The following is a 13,588-nucleotide window of genomic DNA, read 5'->3' as shown; positions in this document are numbered from 1 at the left end:
ACGTCCCTCGATGGGTACCATAACTGAAGAAACCATGTAAGTCCCTCGTTGGAAGAGACGTTCGATGTAGCAGGATCTCGTAGCACTTTTGCCAAGATTTCCATTGTTCTTGGATGTAATATCGGAACACGGAAAGTTCAATTGGCACTATTGAATTCACAAATGTCACAGATATTAATACTACACACCGTCGTAATGCACAGTTCTATTCTTACACTGATTTTTTTGGTGTTGAATTAACATTCACAGTCCATGTTGCAGAAAACAGTTCTTATATACACAGTTCATGGGTTTGGGAATTAACACAGTTCATAATTGTCACTAATTATGTCTGAAATACAATTGTAAAGTAGTAAACACAGTCCATATGCACTTGAAAATGTGATTTGTAACAGTATCACAGTCTCTGAACAAATATTATTAAGAGATTAAGGCGGTTTTATGGTTGTATTTACACCACACTAGTCTGTACTATTTAATGTTATTATAAAAAGTCCTTAATATTCACTGGGTTTCTCACAGTGGTGGTCGAAAGATCGAGAAAGTGCACAAGGAAAATAGTTAAGGCTTGCCCTGTTATGAGACGAATGCCGAGAAAAGTTACACACAGTTCACTGATATATCATCGTAAAAGAAATATGTCTTGGAATGATTGAAGTTGTCGTAAATTATGATTTCAGTTTGCCACACACAGTGATTTAGGATATTATCACAGTTTTAGAAATATGTGAAATTAGTACAGTTCACGATGTCGTGTACTAGTCCGTAAAATATTGGACACTTCAATTCTCACTCCAAATCATAGCTTTACTCTATTAATAAATTCACAAGTGTTATATTATGATAACTCACTTTGAGAAACGTCTAGAATCTTACTGTTGTCGCGGCGCGTCGGAAACTTCACATACGGTATGACGTTCTTTCACTATTTCAACAGCGTTTGATCACGGCCATGATTATGTCCTCGCGAATTGTGACGGAGCATACTTTCTGCACACACACACACACACACTAGTCTGTACACGGGACTGCACTGGCTATGGCCTTGGCCGAGTGGTCTATATATATACACGTCTGGTGGGCGGCTCTTGGAATCAGGTGATGAGGGGGCGAGTATTTCTCCCCAAACTTTAAATTGTCATATTTTAGAAACCGCTGGATGATGTTGAATTTGCAGGGTTTTGTTTCCAAAACATTGGCTACAATTCAGCGTTGGTCTCGTATTAATCGGTCCAGGCATTAAAAAGTTCATGAAAATAGCCGAAAAACTTCTGTAGGGGAAGTAAGCTGCAAGCGGCGGCGAAATCACTTGACCTTGCTTGAGTTGCGTTCTCGCTCGTGGAGTGCAGTAGGTACGAGAACATTCACACAGCTGTTAACGTATCGGAACTGAATTGTATGCTAGAAAATAAAATTTGTAATTTATATGTGCCAGGGCCTATGCCTTCCTGGTACAATACATAAGTCTCAGAGTGCTCTTGTCACAAGTAGTTAATAGCTGGTGAATTTAGCATTTGAGACAGAAAATTAAATGGCCTTCTGTTAAATTATTTCTTTAGTACAATAGAATTGTTACTTAGCTCCTGAAGCCTTTATTTAAATAACATGCAACTCCTTGCATAGGAATTGGTGAAGTTATCTTCTTTAGCATTCAGCAAAATTTGTCAAGAAGTTACAAGAAAAAAATGTTTGGGAGAAAAATTGGGGAGAAACCTTGTATTTTCATAAAATGACATCTCCGCATACATTGATTGTTGTAATTCTGCTGTATTAACTTTTCCTGTGCACTCCCCAAGACAGCTACAGGAAAGAAATCTCCACTAATATAGGGGAAGAGAAAAGAATGAAATAAAGTTTTATTGAAGAGTTATTTTTGTATTCTTCTCTTTTCAGATGGACTGTACAGATGTGGCATTGAGATGATCTTATGATAATTGAATGGGAGCAATATCCATTACCCTACTTTAGAAGTCCATTGCAAGCAAAGATGTAGTGCTTCTGAGCGGATCAGAGACTTCGATCATTCTAGAGCAGGTATGATGTTTATGAAGTGTAATGTTGTTACTAGTTCATATTAGAAGCTTAGGCCATCATTGATCATCAGCATTATGTTCAATATGGAATCTATCTGATAACCTTTATAAGTAGAATTGTAATAAAATTATATGCACGAGGTATCAGAAATGCTTGGACAAATGGTGACGACAGGTTCCTCGCACAAAAACAAGAAAAGAAAAAATATCCTATTAACATACCATATTTACTATATTGTTGGTAAATATGGTATGTTAACATCTGGGATGGGTCCCAGCTCAGGGTTATGAGTGAAGACCTCAGCGGCATCTACGGCAGAGAAGGTGGACTTTGGTATGGTGGAGATAGCGGAATGGACAAACCCGTAGCGTCTGTACTCCAGAGGAGCAGTTACGATAGGCGCCTGATTCCATCTTAGGGGCGGCCTAATTTGAACCTGGCAGAAGGTGGTAAAATGCCTTTGGGAGTGGCGAACCCATCGTACAAACAGCCTATAAAATGAGTGCAAGTAAATCGAGGCCTCTGAAAATGCTAGGGTGTCACCCTAAAGTGACGCGCAGTTCCCGGTGCTCTGGGGGAACTGTGAGAAGTGGGCTACCAGACATAACAAAACTCAGTATCATCAGTGTCATGTCTTTGAATGGTAAGGTAGAAAAACTGATACAGTATATGGACAAGAAATACATAGCAATGATGGGGGTAAGTGAGACAAAAGGGAAGGGGAAAGGTCAAAAAGAATTGAAGAAAGGGTATAGATTATATTGGAGTGGAGGAAAGATGGTAACAAATGCTGTTGATGCTATATTGAGAGAGGACCTAGCGCAATATTTGGAGAAAAATCGGCAGATTAGTGACGGTATAATTGAAGTTAGACTTGGACTTGAGAGTGGAATCAAGGATTTTATACAGGTTTATGCACCCCAATCGGGGAATGCAGATGAATGTTTAGAAGAGTTTCTAGAAGAACTGGAAAGTTGTATTGAAGAGAAAGAGGTGTAATAATGGGATACATGAATGCATATGTTGGAATAGACAGGGAAAAGAAGAGATAATTGACCCCTATCCTTTTGGAAACCAAGATGAAGGAGAATTAGTAATATATTTTTGTAGAAGGAATGGATTAATTGTTGGCAATACGTGGTTTAGAAAAAAGAACTCACAAAAAATAACTAGATATGGTTGGGGAGATAGAAAGACAAAGACAAAGATTAATCTTATTCTGGTGGAGAAGGAGAAATGTAGACAACTGGAAGATGTGACAGCAATGCCAAGAGCAGATTTCGAAGGAGACCATAAAGTGGTGGTAGCCAAATTACGACTTGGTAAATTAACGAAGTTCATCATCATCTGTGTACCCTCCAGGTTCGGTTTTCCCCTCGGACTTAGCGAGGGATCCCACCTCTACCGCCTCAAGGGCAGTGTCCTGGAGCTTCAGACTCTTGGTCAGGGGATACAACTGGGGAGTATGACCAGTACCTCGCCCAGGCGGCCTCACCTGCTGTGCTGAACAGGGGCCTTGGGGAGGGATGGGAAGATTGAAAGGGATAGGCAAGGAAGAGGGAAGGAAGCGGCCGTGGCCTTAAGTTAGGTACCATCCCGGCATTCGCCTGGAGGAGAAGTGGGAAACCACGGAAAACCACTTCCAGGATGGCTGAGGTGGGAATCGAACCCACCTCTACTCAGTTGACCTCCCGAGGCTGAGTGGACCCCGTTCCAGCCCTCGTACCACTTTTCAAATTTCGTGGCAGAGCCGGGAATCGAACCCGGCCCTCCGGGGGTGGCAGCTAATCACGCTAACCACTACACCACAGAGGCGGGTTAACGAAGTTAATAGAAAAAAGGGAAAGAAAAATAAAGGGATGGAAGTTACAAGAGAAAAACATAAGGGAAAAGTTTCAAGAGGATCTGAAGAAAGAAATTCCCAAAGATGATGTGAACAGTGTAGAAGAGGAATGGATTTGTAAAGTGTGCAGTAAACATCTGTGGAAGACTATCGGGGAAGGAAAAGGAGACTCCTTGGTGGAACAGCAGGGTAAAGGAAGCAGTTAAAGAGAAACAAATGGCTTGGAGGAAGTGGATAGGCAGCAATAGAACTGAGAATTGGCAGAAATATAAAGAAGCCAAAAGGGTATTTAACAAGAGTACAAGAAGAGAAACGGAAGAGGTGGGAAAGTTTTACAGAAACTTTACAGGAGGATATAAAGGGAAGTAAAAAGGTTTTGTATGGTTTGGTAAAAAATAGTTTACGAAATAGGGAAGATACAAAATTTGTAAAAACTGAAACAGGACAGATATTGACGCAAAGAGAGGACATACTAAAAAGATGGGGAGAATACTTCTCAGAATTGCTAAATATTAAATACGGCGAATTGGTAGATGAGAAGGGGCAAGAAAAAACAATGGCGAAAGAAGAACAAGAAAAAGAGATGTCGATGTTAGAAATAGAGGAAGCCATACAAAAGATGAAGAGCAGTAAAGCAGCAGGAGTAGATGAGGTAACTACAGAAGTGAGAAAAGCAGCAGGACCAGTAGGGCTACAGTTCTGTATAGAATATTTAGAATAATCTGGAGGAAGAAAGAGATCCCAGAAGAGTGGGGAAAAGGTTTAATTATCCTGATATTTAAAAAAGGAATGTAATAACTACAGAGGGATCACCCTTATTGCCCATGTAGCTAAGATATTTGAGAGAGTATTGGAAGGAAGACTGAGGAGGAAGATAGGAGAAATGGAAGAACAGTATGGTTTTAGTAAAGACAGATCAACGTTTGACCTGATCAATACATTAAGACATGTGATGGAGAAAAGATGGGAGTTTGGAAAAGACATAGTGATGACATTTGACATTGAGAAAGCTTGTGACAATGTGCCCAGACAGTTGATATGGGACACATTAAGGAAAATAACAAGTTAACGGAGTGGAAGTGCAAATGATGAAAGCTATGTACAAAAATTGTTAGTAGTGTGAAGACTAGTATAGGAAAAACAAAATGGTTTAAAGTTGAAACTGGTCTCCGACAGGGAAGTGTACTATCCCCCATACTATTCGTCATAGTCATGGATGAAATTCATAAGAACAGTAAACGGAGATTGGGAAGACAGGCAACAAAAGCCATGTTGTTTGCAGATGATATAGTGATATGGGGTGATGATGAAACGGAAGTGCAAAAACAAGTAGATGTATGGAATCAAGAGATAGAAAAATTTGAGATGAAAGTAAGTGCAGAGAAAAGTAAAACAGGGATGACAAGGGGAAGGAAGAAGAAAGATAAAACTGAATGGTAAAATTCTGGAAGTGGTTAAAAGTTTCAAGTACTTGGGAAGTGTGAACACAGAAGATGGAAAGATAACTGACGAAATTGGGAAAAGAATACAACAAGCAAACACCTTCTACCAGAGTGTAAGGGGTATTTTGTGGAACCAGATGTCCCGAAGAAATGTAAGAAAGTATTATATTCAACCTATTATAAACCCATACTAACCTATGCAGCTGGATCGTGGACTACAACAAAACGAGAGGAGAGTAGCAGCGGAGATGAAATTCCTAAGTATTGAGGGCAAGACCAGAAAGGATAGAATTTAAAATGAAGAGATCAGGAAAAGGACAGAAATCTTGAAACTTCAAGACAGGATAGAAACAACAAAGCTAAAGTGGTATGGGCATATGATGAGAATGGGAGAAGAGTGTCAAAAAAAGATTTTTCAGAGAAGTTAAATGGAAAGAGACCACAAGGAAGGCCCCGAAAGAGGTGGACAGATTCAATGTGGGATTGCTTAGAGAAGGGAGAAGGGAAAACCAGGAGATGTACTTAAAAAAGGAGAAGAGTGGTGGAGAGACGGGCAGCGATGGAGGTCCTTGATTCACAACCCGTCCCGGGTAGCTGGAAACGGGAAATAATGATTTACTAGATTGTTAGCCACTTTCTTTTTTACTGTTTTCGTGGTTCAAAAAATGCCCCTCGGCTTTGAATCGGTATTGTTAACACAGCCGGCAAAGCAGACGACACCCTTCATCAATGTAATAGGAAAAAGTTTTGAAAAGTAACTCAAGAAACTGCCATGTATTAGTTTTTGCCATTGTATAGATTCAGGCTTGGTTTCACTGTCATCAAAAGTATACAATAATAGTATCTTAAGATTCTTTTGTTGCTTCAGACTTTTCCTGAGAAATATTCGCTCTTGAGAATTACGAACCGTGTGAACGTAGAAGGCAGTGGCAGAACCAAGCGGTGTTCAAGCGCAGTCCGATGCGGTTTTGACTTTCAATACAGCTGTAAAACATGGCGCGTGAAATCAGCAAAACCAAGTTATCTCGACATTTTAATATTTTGAATCACAATCCCCAGCTAAGAATTGGTAACAGTCAATTATAGATCTCTATCATCCTTTACACGCTGTTTAGGATCCCTTTGCAGGTTGTCCCCACTTCAAACCATGCTCAGATAAGGGAGTTATTAATAATATTATAGTGTCGTTTACTGAACCTGGCCAGAACTACTCTGATATGGAGGTTAGTTGAACATTAATAGGAAAAAGTAGGCCTTCTCTTTCCGATTGCAGCATATTTTAGTTCTGTTGCCTACAGGCGATTAGATTCTTGTGAGTGTACTATCTATTGCACCGGAAACATTAGTGAAACATAAGGTCTTCTTCTACTGAAGGAAATGCTTAGTAATGGATGCTAACTCATTGCTGCAGAAACTCTGCTAACCACAAACCTACTATGCTGGCATAGCAGGGAGAGAGGTGATACTCCCAGGTGGCGGATAGGGGGGGGTCCTAACCAGCTTGCTGGCGGACTTGAGGGAAATAAAATATCTCTCGCAGACCAAACACACAACCCCTGTGTGGGTGGGGGACGCGGAAGAAGAATGCACCCACGGTACCCCATGCCTGCCGTAAGGGGCGACCAAGGGATGATCAAATTAGAACCATGAAACTACTTGTAATTAGTACCATCACGCAGGGAACACCATGGGTGGCTTTTACTTCCGCGTAGTACAACTGTGTTAGGTACAAAATAGGTTTGTGATTAGTAGCGACAGTGTGTGGCTCAGGATGCATTTTACAGTACCTGTGATTCGTACCCTTACATGAGCAATACCATGGGATGAGAGACACCATGGTTCTGCCTTGCATATGCTTAGTATCCACTATGTGAGGAACACCACGGGATAGTGCGGGTCCCTGCGGTTAGTCCACTATGTGAGGAATGCCATAGGTTTGCATCGCCTGTAAATAGCGCAGCGGTGTGCAAAACACCATAGGTCTCATGTTACATGTACGAGTTTCATTACCTGTGAGTAGTACCATAAGCTGTGGAATACCATGAGTATACGCTACTGTAGATTAGTACTGCAACATGACAGCAGGTTGTGTTTTCCAAGCGATAAGTACCATTATGAGGGGCCGATGACCTGGATTTTGGTCCCGTTGCGACTACAAGCATCATCGATTCAGTATTGTGCTTTAGAAGCAGTCCCTTCATCGGTAATACTATTGTTTTAACGCTAGTTTCTGGGAATGTAGGGCATTGCGGGTCAGATCCACTGATTGTTTTAACTTCATATCCGTCCATTCATCCTTCGTCCTCACGTTTTCGAATTCTGGTCAGTAGAGGATTATGGATTTTTAAATTGTCATAAGATTTTGTCTCATTTCATACCATTAGGGGCCGATGACCTAGATGTTAGGCCCCTTTTAAACAACAAGCATCAAACTCTGCTAACAGTTCTAGTAACTGAAGCCTCTCAAGTTCTAGCGTTGTCTCCAAATATTGCATGAAAGATCGTTGGTGTGCATTTAAAGGCATTTGAATATGCTTGACAGCACAGCAGATGATGCCATGTTCAAAGTCAGTGACAGAGAAATAAGTGACTTGAATCGGAATAGTCTGATGTCGATGACTGACTAAACAGTCAACTGGCAGAACGTTAATTACTCCTTAAGCTTTGTGTGCTTCATTAATTTTTTAAAACTTTTGTTTCTGATTTTCTGGGGTGTCTGTACATAATCAAATATGGTAGAGCCTGAAATACTTAATTTTTGAGCTGATCATGATTATTGTAATGTTTTATTCAGACAAAAAGCCATCTTGTTGAAGTAAGGTTGTGCAAATAACATAAGGAATTGAATATCAAATTCAGTATATTAGACAGTACACTTTAATGTAGAATGTATCTTCTTTCTCCAATTTTCCTGCACCCTGTTGGGATCACAGATGCAAACTGTGTTGCACAAGTGAACTTGTCCCTGTTTTACAGCTGATTGACTTTCCTGACATTGTATGTGGAGGGGTGTGTTCACTATTTCATTTCTGAGGTGGTGGGTTCTGTGGTGTGTTGTGTGAATGTGAAGATTGTGTTGGGACTGACAAAGACGCCCTTTCCCAGAGTCAAAGGAATTAACCAGACACTGCTAAAATCCCCAACCTCGCTGGGACTTGAATCAAATATCTTAACACTGATCATTCAGCCAAGGAGACAGGCCACTAAACCATTTCTGGAATGTAAATTGTGAGAAAGCAGTTGAACAAATTTCGTTGAACAGCCCCTCATTTTAAATTTTATAATTTTCTTCAAATAGTTCCAAAATCTTCCATGAGGTACAGTGTGCCTACTGGTGAAGTTCAAGGCCTGCCATGCAGTATCAAGCAGAAACCTTGAACCTACTTGAAGAAAATTAGAAAATTTCATAGGAAAAATCAGCATCATATCAAAACGAGTACTTTACTGAAGACTTTTACACTGTATGCTTTAAAATGAGGGATAGCTCACTGTACTGTTCAGCTGTTGTTTCATCATTTATTTTACTGAAAAATCTGTGTATCAAATACAGATGTAGTTGGGTACCTTCTATTATTTATTTAGCATATTTAGCACTGAAGTTAGACATATTCAAAGTATCCCAAAGAGGGATGGGCCTTGAACCTAGTACGCTGGCGTAGCAGTGGGAGAGTTGATACTCCCACGTAGTGGATAGGGAGGTCCTAACCGGCTTTCTGGCGAATTTGAGCGAAATAAAATAGCTCTTGTGGACCAAACACACAATCCCCTGTGTGTGGGGGTACGTAGACGAAGAAGACACCCACGGTCTCCCCTGCCCGTCGTAAGAGGCGACTGAAAGGGGCAACCAAGAGATGATGTTAGAACCATGTGATTACTTGTGCTTAGCACCATTACATGCGGAAGAACATGGGTCGATGTTACTTGCGACTAGACCTGTAGTGTTTCTCACGTAATGATACTGCTTCTTTGTATTGTAGACCCATGGTTTTCCTTGCAAGGAGGTGAGCTGTGAGCTAGTATTCCGGAGATAGTGGGTTCGAACACCACTGTCGGCAGTCCTGAAAATGGCTTTCTGTGGTTTTCTATTTCCACACCAGGCAGATGCTGTTGTATTCTGCCATATGCAATTTATAATTGCTGTATAATGTTATCAGTTAAATTTTCTTCTAGTTTCACGGTTTGATAAAAAATTTGTTGAGTTACATGCCTCACATAAAATAAGTTTTATGAACAGTGAAAAGATTCCATTTAAGGTGCCTATCTCTATTTTCTGAGACTGATATGTATTAATTTTTAGAAAATGGAAGGACCACTGGAACAACTCTACTGACTTTCCACCTGTAAGTCATCTCCATAGAGAGTAAATTGCTAGTGCATCCCAACCATCATGCACAATGAAAACTGGACAACATAAGGGTATGTCCTGGAAGGTGCAGGGATTCCATCTACAAATGGAACATTATCCCATCTCCAGATTGCAGAACCACTTGTCAGACCATTCCCCACACTGTAAAGAAGTGTGAACTTCAAGCTTATCTACCAGATGGGAAGATTTCGTACTGTCAACAGAAGAAGCTATTGAAGTGGCTTGACAAGCTGAATATTCAGAAATATCAGACTAATGTCTGACGTGAATTCATGTTTCTAGTAATTCTGCATGTAATAGTGCATGTAATTCCCTTGCAAAATGCTACACTACAGGTCTGGGCGTTGTTTGTGATAATTGTCATCGTGTGCATTCCACCGGTCGGCTTCACAGTGTTCAGAATGGGTTTGTGTTACCTACATGTAGTACCGCACTATAAAGAGCACCATTGGTGTACGTTGCCTGTGGTTGGCACCACCTTGTGAGGAAAAACCACGGTTTTGACTGATGCCCGTGATAAGTACCACTGTGATGAAAACCATGGGTCTGCATTGCCTGAGGGCAATTCCATTATGTGAGGAATGCCATGGGTTTGTGTTGTCTCTGGGCGTTACCATAATGTGATACACCGTGAGTCTACATTGCCTATGCTTAGTAGCACTATGTGAGCAACACCATGAGTATATGTGGCCTGTGATTAGTTCCGCTAAGTAAGGAACTCCATGGGAATACCAGCGCCCCTGATTAGTCCCACTATGTGAGGAACACCATGGTTCTGCGTTGCTTGTGATTAGTACCCTTATTTGCAAAACACCATAGATTTGTTACCTGTGAGTGGTGCCACTGTAACATACCATGTGTCTACATTACCTGTCATTAGTACCACCATGCGAGAAACACCATGAGCCTACGTTACCTGTGAATAGTACCACTATAGGAGGAACACCATGGTTCTGCTTTAAGAGTGATTAGTACCATTGTGAGGGGCTGGTGGACCCGTTTAGATAAGTATCATCACAGTACTTATGGCATTGTGAATAGGCTCCACTGATTGTGTTTTTCATCTTATTTTTGTCTTTGGCAAGCATCCAAGATAGTCATCAGTTTCCCTATCCCTATTTTATTGGAAACCACTATATAGTCCATTACTCTCAGCTTTCTTGCCCTGTGTTGGTGCGACGTAAAGTAAATAGCTTTCTTGCCAGGAACATATGTCTTCCTATAATTCTTGGCATAAATTTCTTAGCATTAAATAGAATTACTCCTATGAGACATTGATAACTGTAGTGCTGCGGAGGAATCCATTGATAAATATTTGTTCTTTCTTACTTAAAATTTGTATTTTTCTTTCCTAATCTGTACTTAATACACTGTTATCATAATATGTGCCAGTATTTATGGCTAGACTCTGATGCTCTTCTGTTCCAGCTGTACACTCTACATCAGTCACTGCCATAGTCCTGCATAGGGGCAGCAATGGACACTTTGAACATCATAACTCAGCCTCCTTTTGGATCTGTGTAGGCAAGGTAGAGTAAATGAGAAATGAAATAGCGTACGGCTTTTAGTGCCGGGAGTGTCAGAGGACATGCCTGGCTCACCAGGTGCAGGTCTTTCGATATGACACCCGTAGGCGACCTGTACGTCGTGATGTGGATGAAATAATGATGAAGACAACGCATACACCCAGCCCCTGTGCCAGCGAAATTAACCAATGATGGTTAAAATTCCCGACCCTGCCAGGAATCGAACCCGGGACCCCTGTGACCAAAGGCCAGCACGCTAACCATTTAGCCATGGAGCCAGACAAGGTAGAGTAGCCTATTAGTTTTTTACATGGACACTTGAACTACACCAATCCAGACAAATATCTTTAGTACTTTTTAAAAGTAATTTCTTCGAGGCGGCAATACCTGGTGACAGATCTTTTTCGGCCATGATATTCGTGAGAGTTATTCTTGATTAGAAAGTACTAAAGTTTAATTTTGTCTGTTTGTTTTGGTAAATCTTCTGTATATGGAGATAAACACTAGAATTGTTACTAATGTATGATAAATAGTTCAGAATTATATCTGAATGGAGTCCTAGAAGAGGAGAGATTCTGTCTACCTCTTTTATGGTGCATTCTTAAATAAGAAATCAAAGACAACCTTTGGACGGTCATCACACTTGGCATGCTGAAGACATTGCCAGTGTACTTGTTTTGTCATTAAATGCAATAGAACTTGGTTCATTTCAACATTTTAAATCTGAATTCACGAATAATTCAAACTTTTCTTGTGGTTAAAACATTTAAGCTATTTAGGCTTTTCCAGTCGTGGAATTACTAGCGTTTCACCCCAGTGTAGCAGTGGGCTCATCAGTTGGATTGCTACACCTTTCAAAGTTGCTGGCAGCTAGTGCGCCATTGAGACACCACTGCAAGCCTCTTATGTAGGACAATGCAGTGACGGTGCTCTAGGGGAAGCATGTGCCTCCACTTGTATAAATGCCTGCCTTTGGCCTTTATATCAAAAATAAGATTCCTAGAAGGAACCATAATTTAATTTCATCTATTGCAAATGTTATAAACATTTAAGCTCTTTAGATATTTTCAATTGTGAAATTACCGGCGTTTCGGCCCAATGTAGCACTGGGCTTAAATGTCCTTTTCTTGTGGTTCTTTGACATTCCTATTACAACAAAACATTAAAAGTTCATGTTTAATTTGAATATTGTATTGTTTAATTTGAAACTTAAGTGCCATATTAGAACGCTCATATTTTCAATAATTGGTGTTTAAGGATGATGGAATGTTGCCTGCGTGGAAGAGATAATGTAGTGCCATGCTGGTACTGGAAACGGAACTAGTTGTTGCAGAGCTAAGAAAAAGGGTATGTTCCTTAAATAGTCTTCTAGGTAAACCGAGCGAGTTGGCCATGCGGTTATGGATGTGCAGCTGTGAGCTTGCATACAGGAGATAGTAGGTTCAACCCTCACTGTCAGCAATCCCAAAGATGGTTTTCCATGGTTTCCCATTTTCACACCAGACAGATGCTGGGGCTGTACATTAATTAAGCCCACGGCTGCTTCCTTCCCACTCCGAGCCCTTTCCTGTCCCATCGTCGCCATACGACCTTTCTATGTCTGTGCAACGAAAAACAGACTTAGTTATTCATTTATTTATTTATTTATTTATTTATTTATTTATTTATTTATTTATTTATTTATTGATAGTGTTTATGCTTACATTGGAGCACCAAAATCAACCTTATGTATATACTTATAAAATAAGTCTGTACATTGCTCAGAATTTAAAAAGGATAGTATTTCTATATCGGTTGTGTCCACAGTAACAAGGAAATGCACAATTTTCCGTAATGTGTGTGTGTGTGTGTGTGTGTGTGTGTGTGTGTGTGTGTGTGTGTGTGTGTGTACGTGCACGCATCACTAGAAAACGGCTAAAGAGAATTTAATGAAAATCGTATGCAAATTAAGCCCACGGCGGCTTCCTTCCCACTCCTAGCCCTTTCCTGTCTCATTGTCACCATAAGACCTATCTGTGTCAGTGCGACGAAAAGCAGATGTAAAATAAATACTCTAACAAACTTTTAGCCATCATCCGAGAGGGAGGGGAATGAGAAAGGAACACACACAATATGACGAACACAATGGCAGATCAGTGTGGGAAGAGCTAGCAACAGAAATAGGAGACGAGGACAAACATGCAGACTCAAAAGGACAAGTACAATCTCCACATCTTCAGACACTGCTGTCTTCAAATAGATAGGCTCTCTCCTCAGTCCCAGTTCTTCTACATCCATCTGTTTTAAGCCCCTGATGACCATGTTTCTCTGGGCCATCATGATAGAACTTCATTCTTCATGTGGGATAAGTGTAGGATAAGAAGAAAGCTGAGCAAGT

At 40.6% G+C, this 13,588-nt stretch overlaps 1 protein-coding gene across 1 annotated transcript in view; it reads left to right on the top strand.

Annotated features, from left to right (window-relative positions):
* Positions 1-1,899: 1,899 nt before the first annotated feature.
* LOC136886412 (glucose dehydrogenase [FAD, quinone]) overlaps positions 1,900-13,588 on the top strand; it is a 160,554-nt gene continuing 148,865 nt past the window's right edge. Inside the window, exons 1-2 of the mRNA XM_068230452.1 lie at positions 1,900-2,034; positions 11,114-11,496. The gene's annotated coding sequence lies outside the window, so the exon portion shown is untranslated. The remainder of the gene's footprint in view (positions 2,035-11,113; positions 11,497-13,588) is intronic.

Source organism: Anabrus simplex, chromosome X (genome assembly GCF_040414725.1).
Source record: "Anabrus simplex isolate iqAnaSimp1 chromosome X, ASM4041472v1, whole genome shotgun sequence".
NCBI classification, from domain to species: Eukaryota; Metazoa; Arthropoda; class Insecta; order Orthoptera; family Tettigoniidae; genus Anabrus; species Anabrus simplex.
This window is presented reverse-complemented; position numbering and strand designations above follow the sequence as displayed.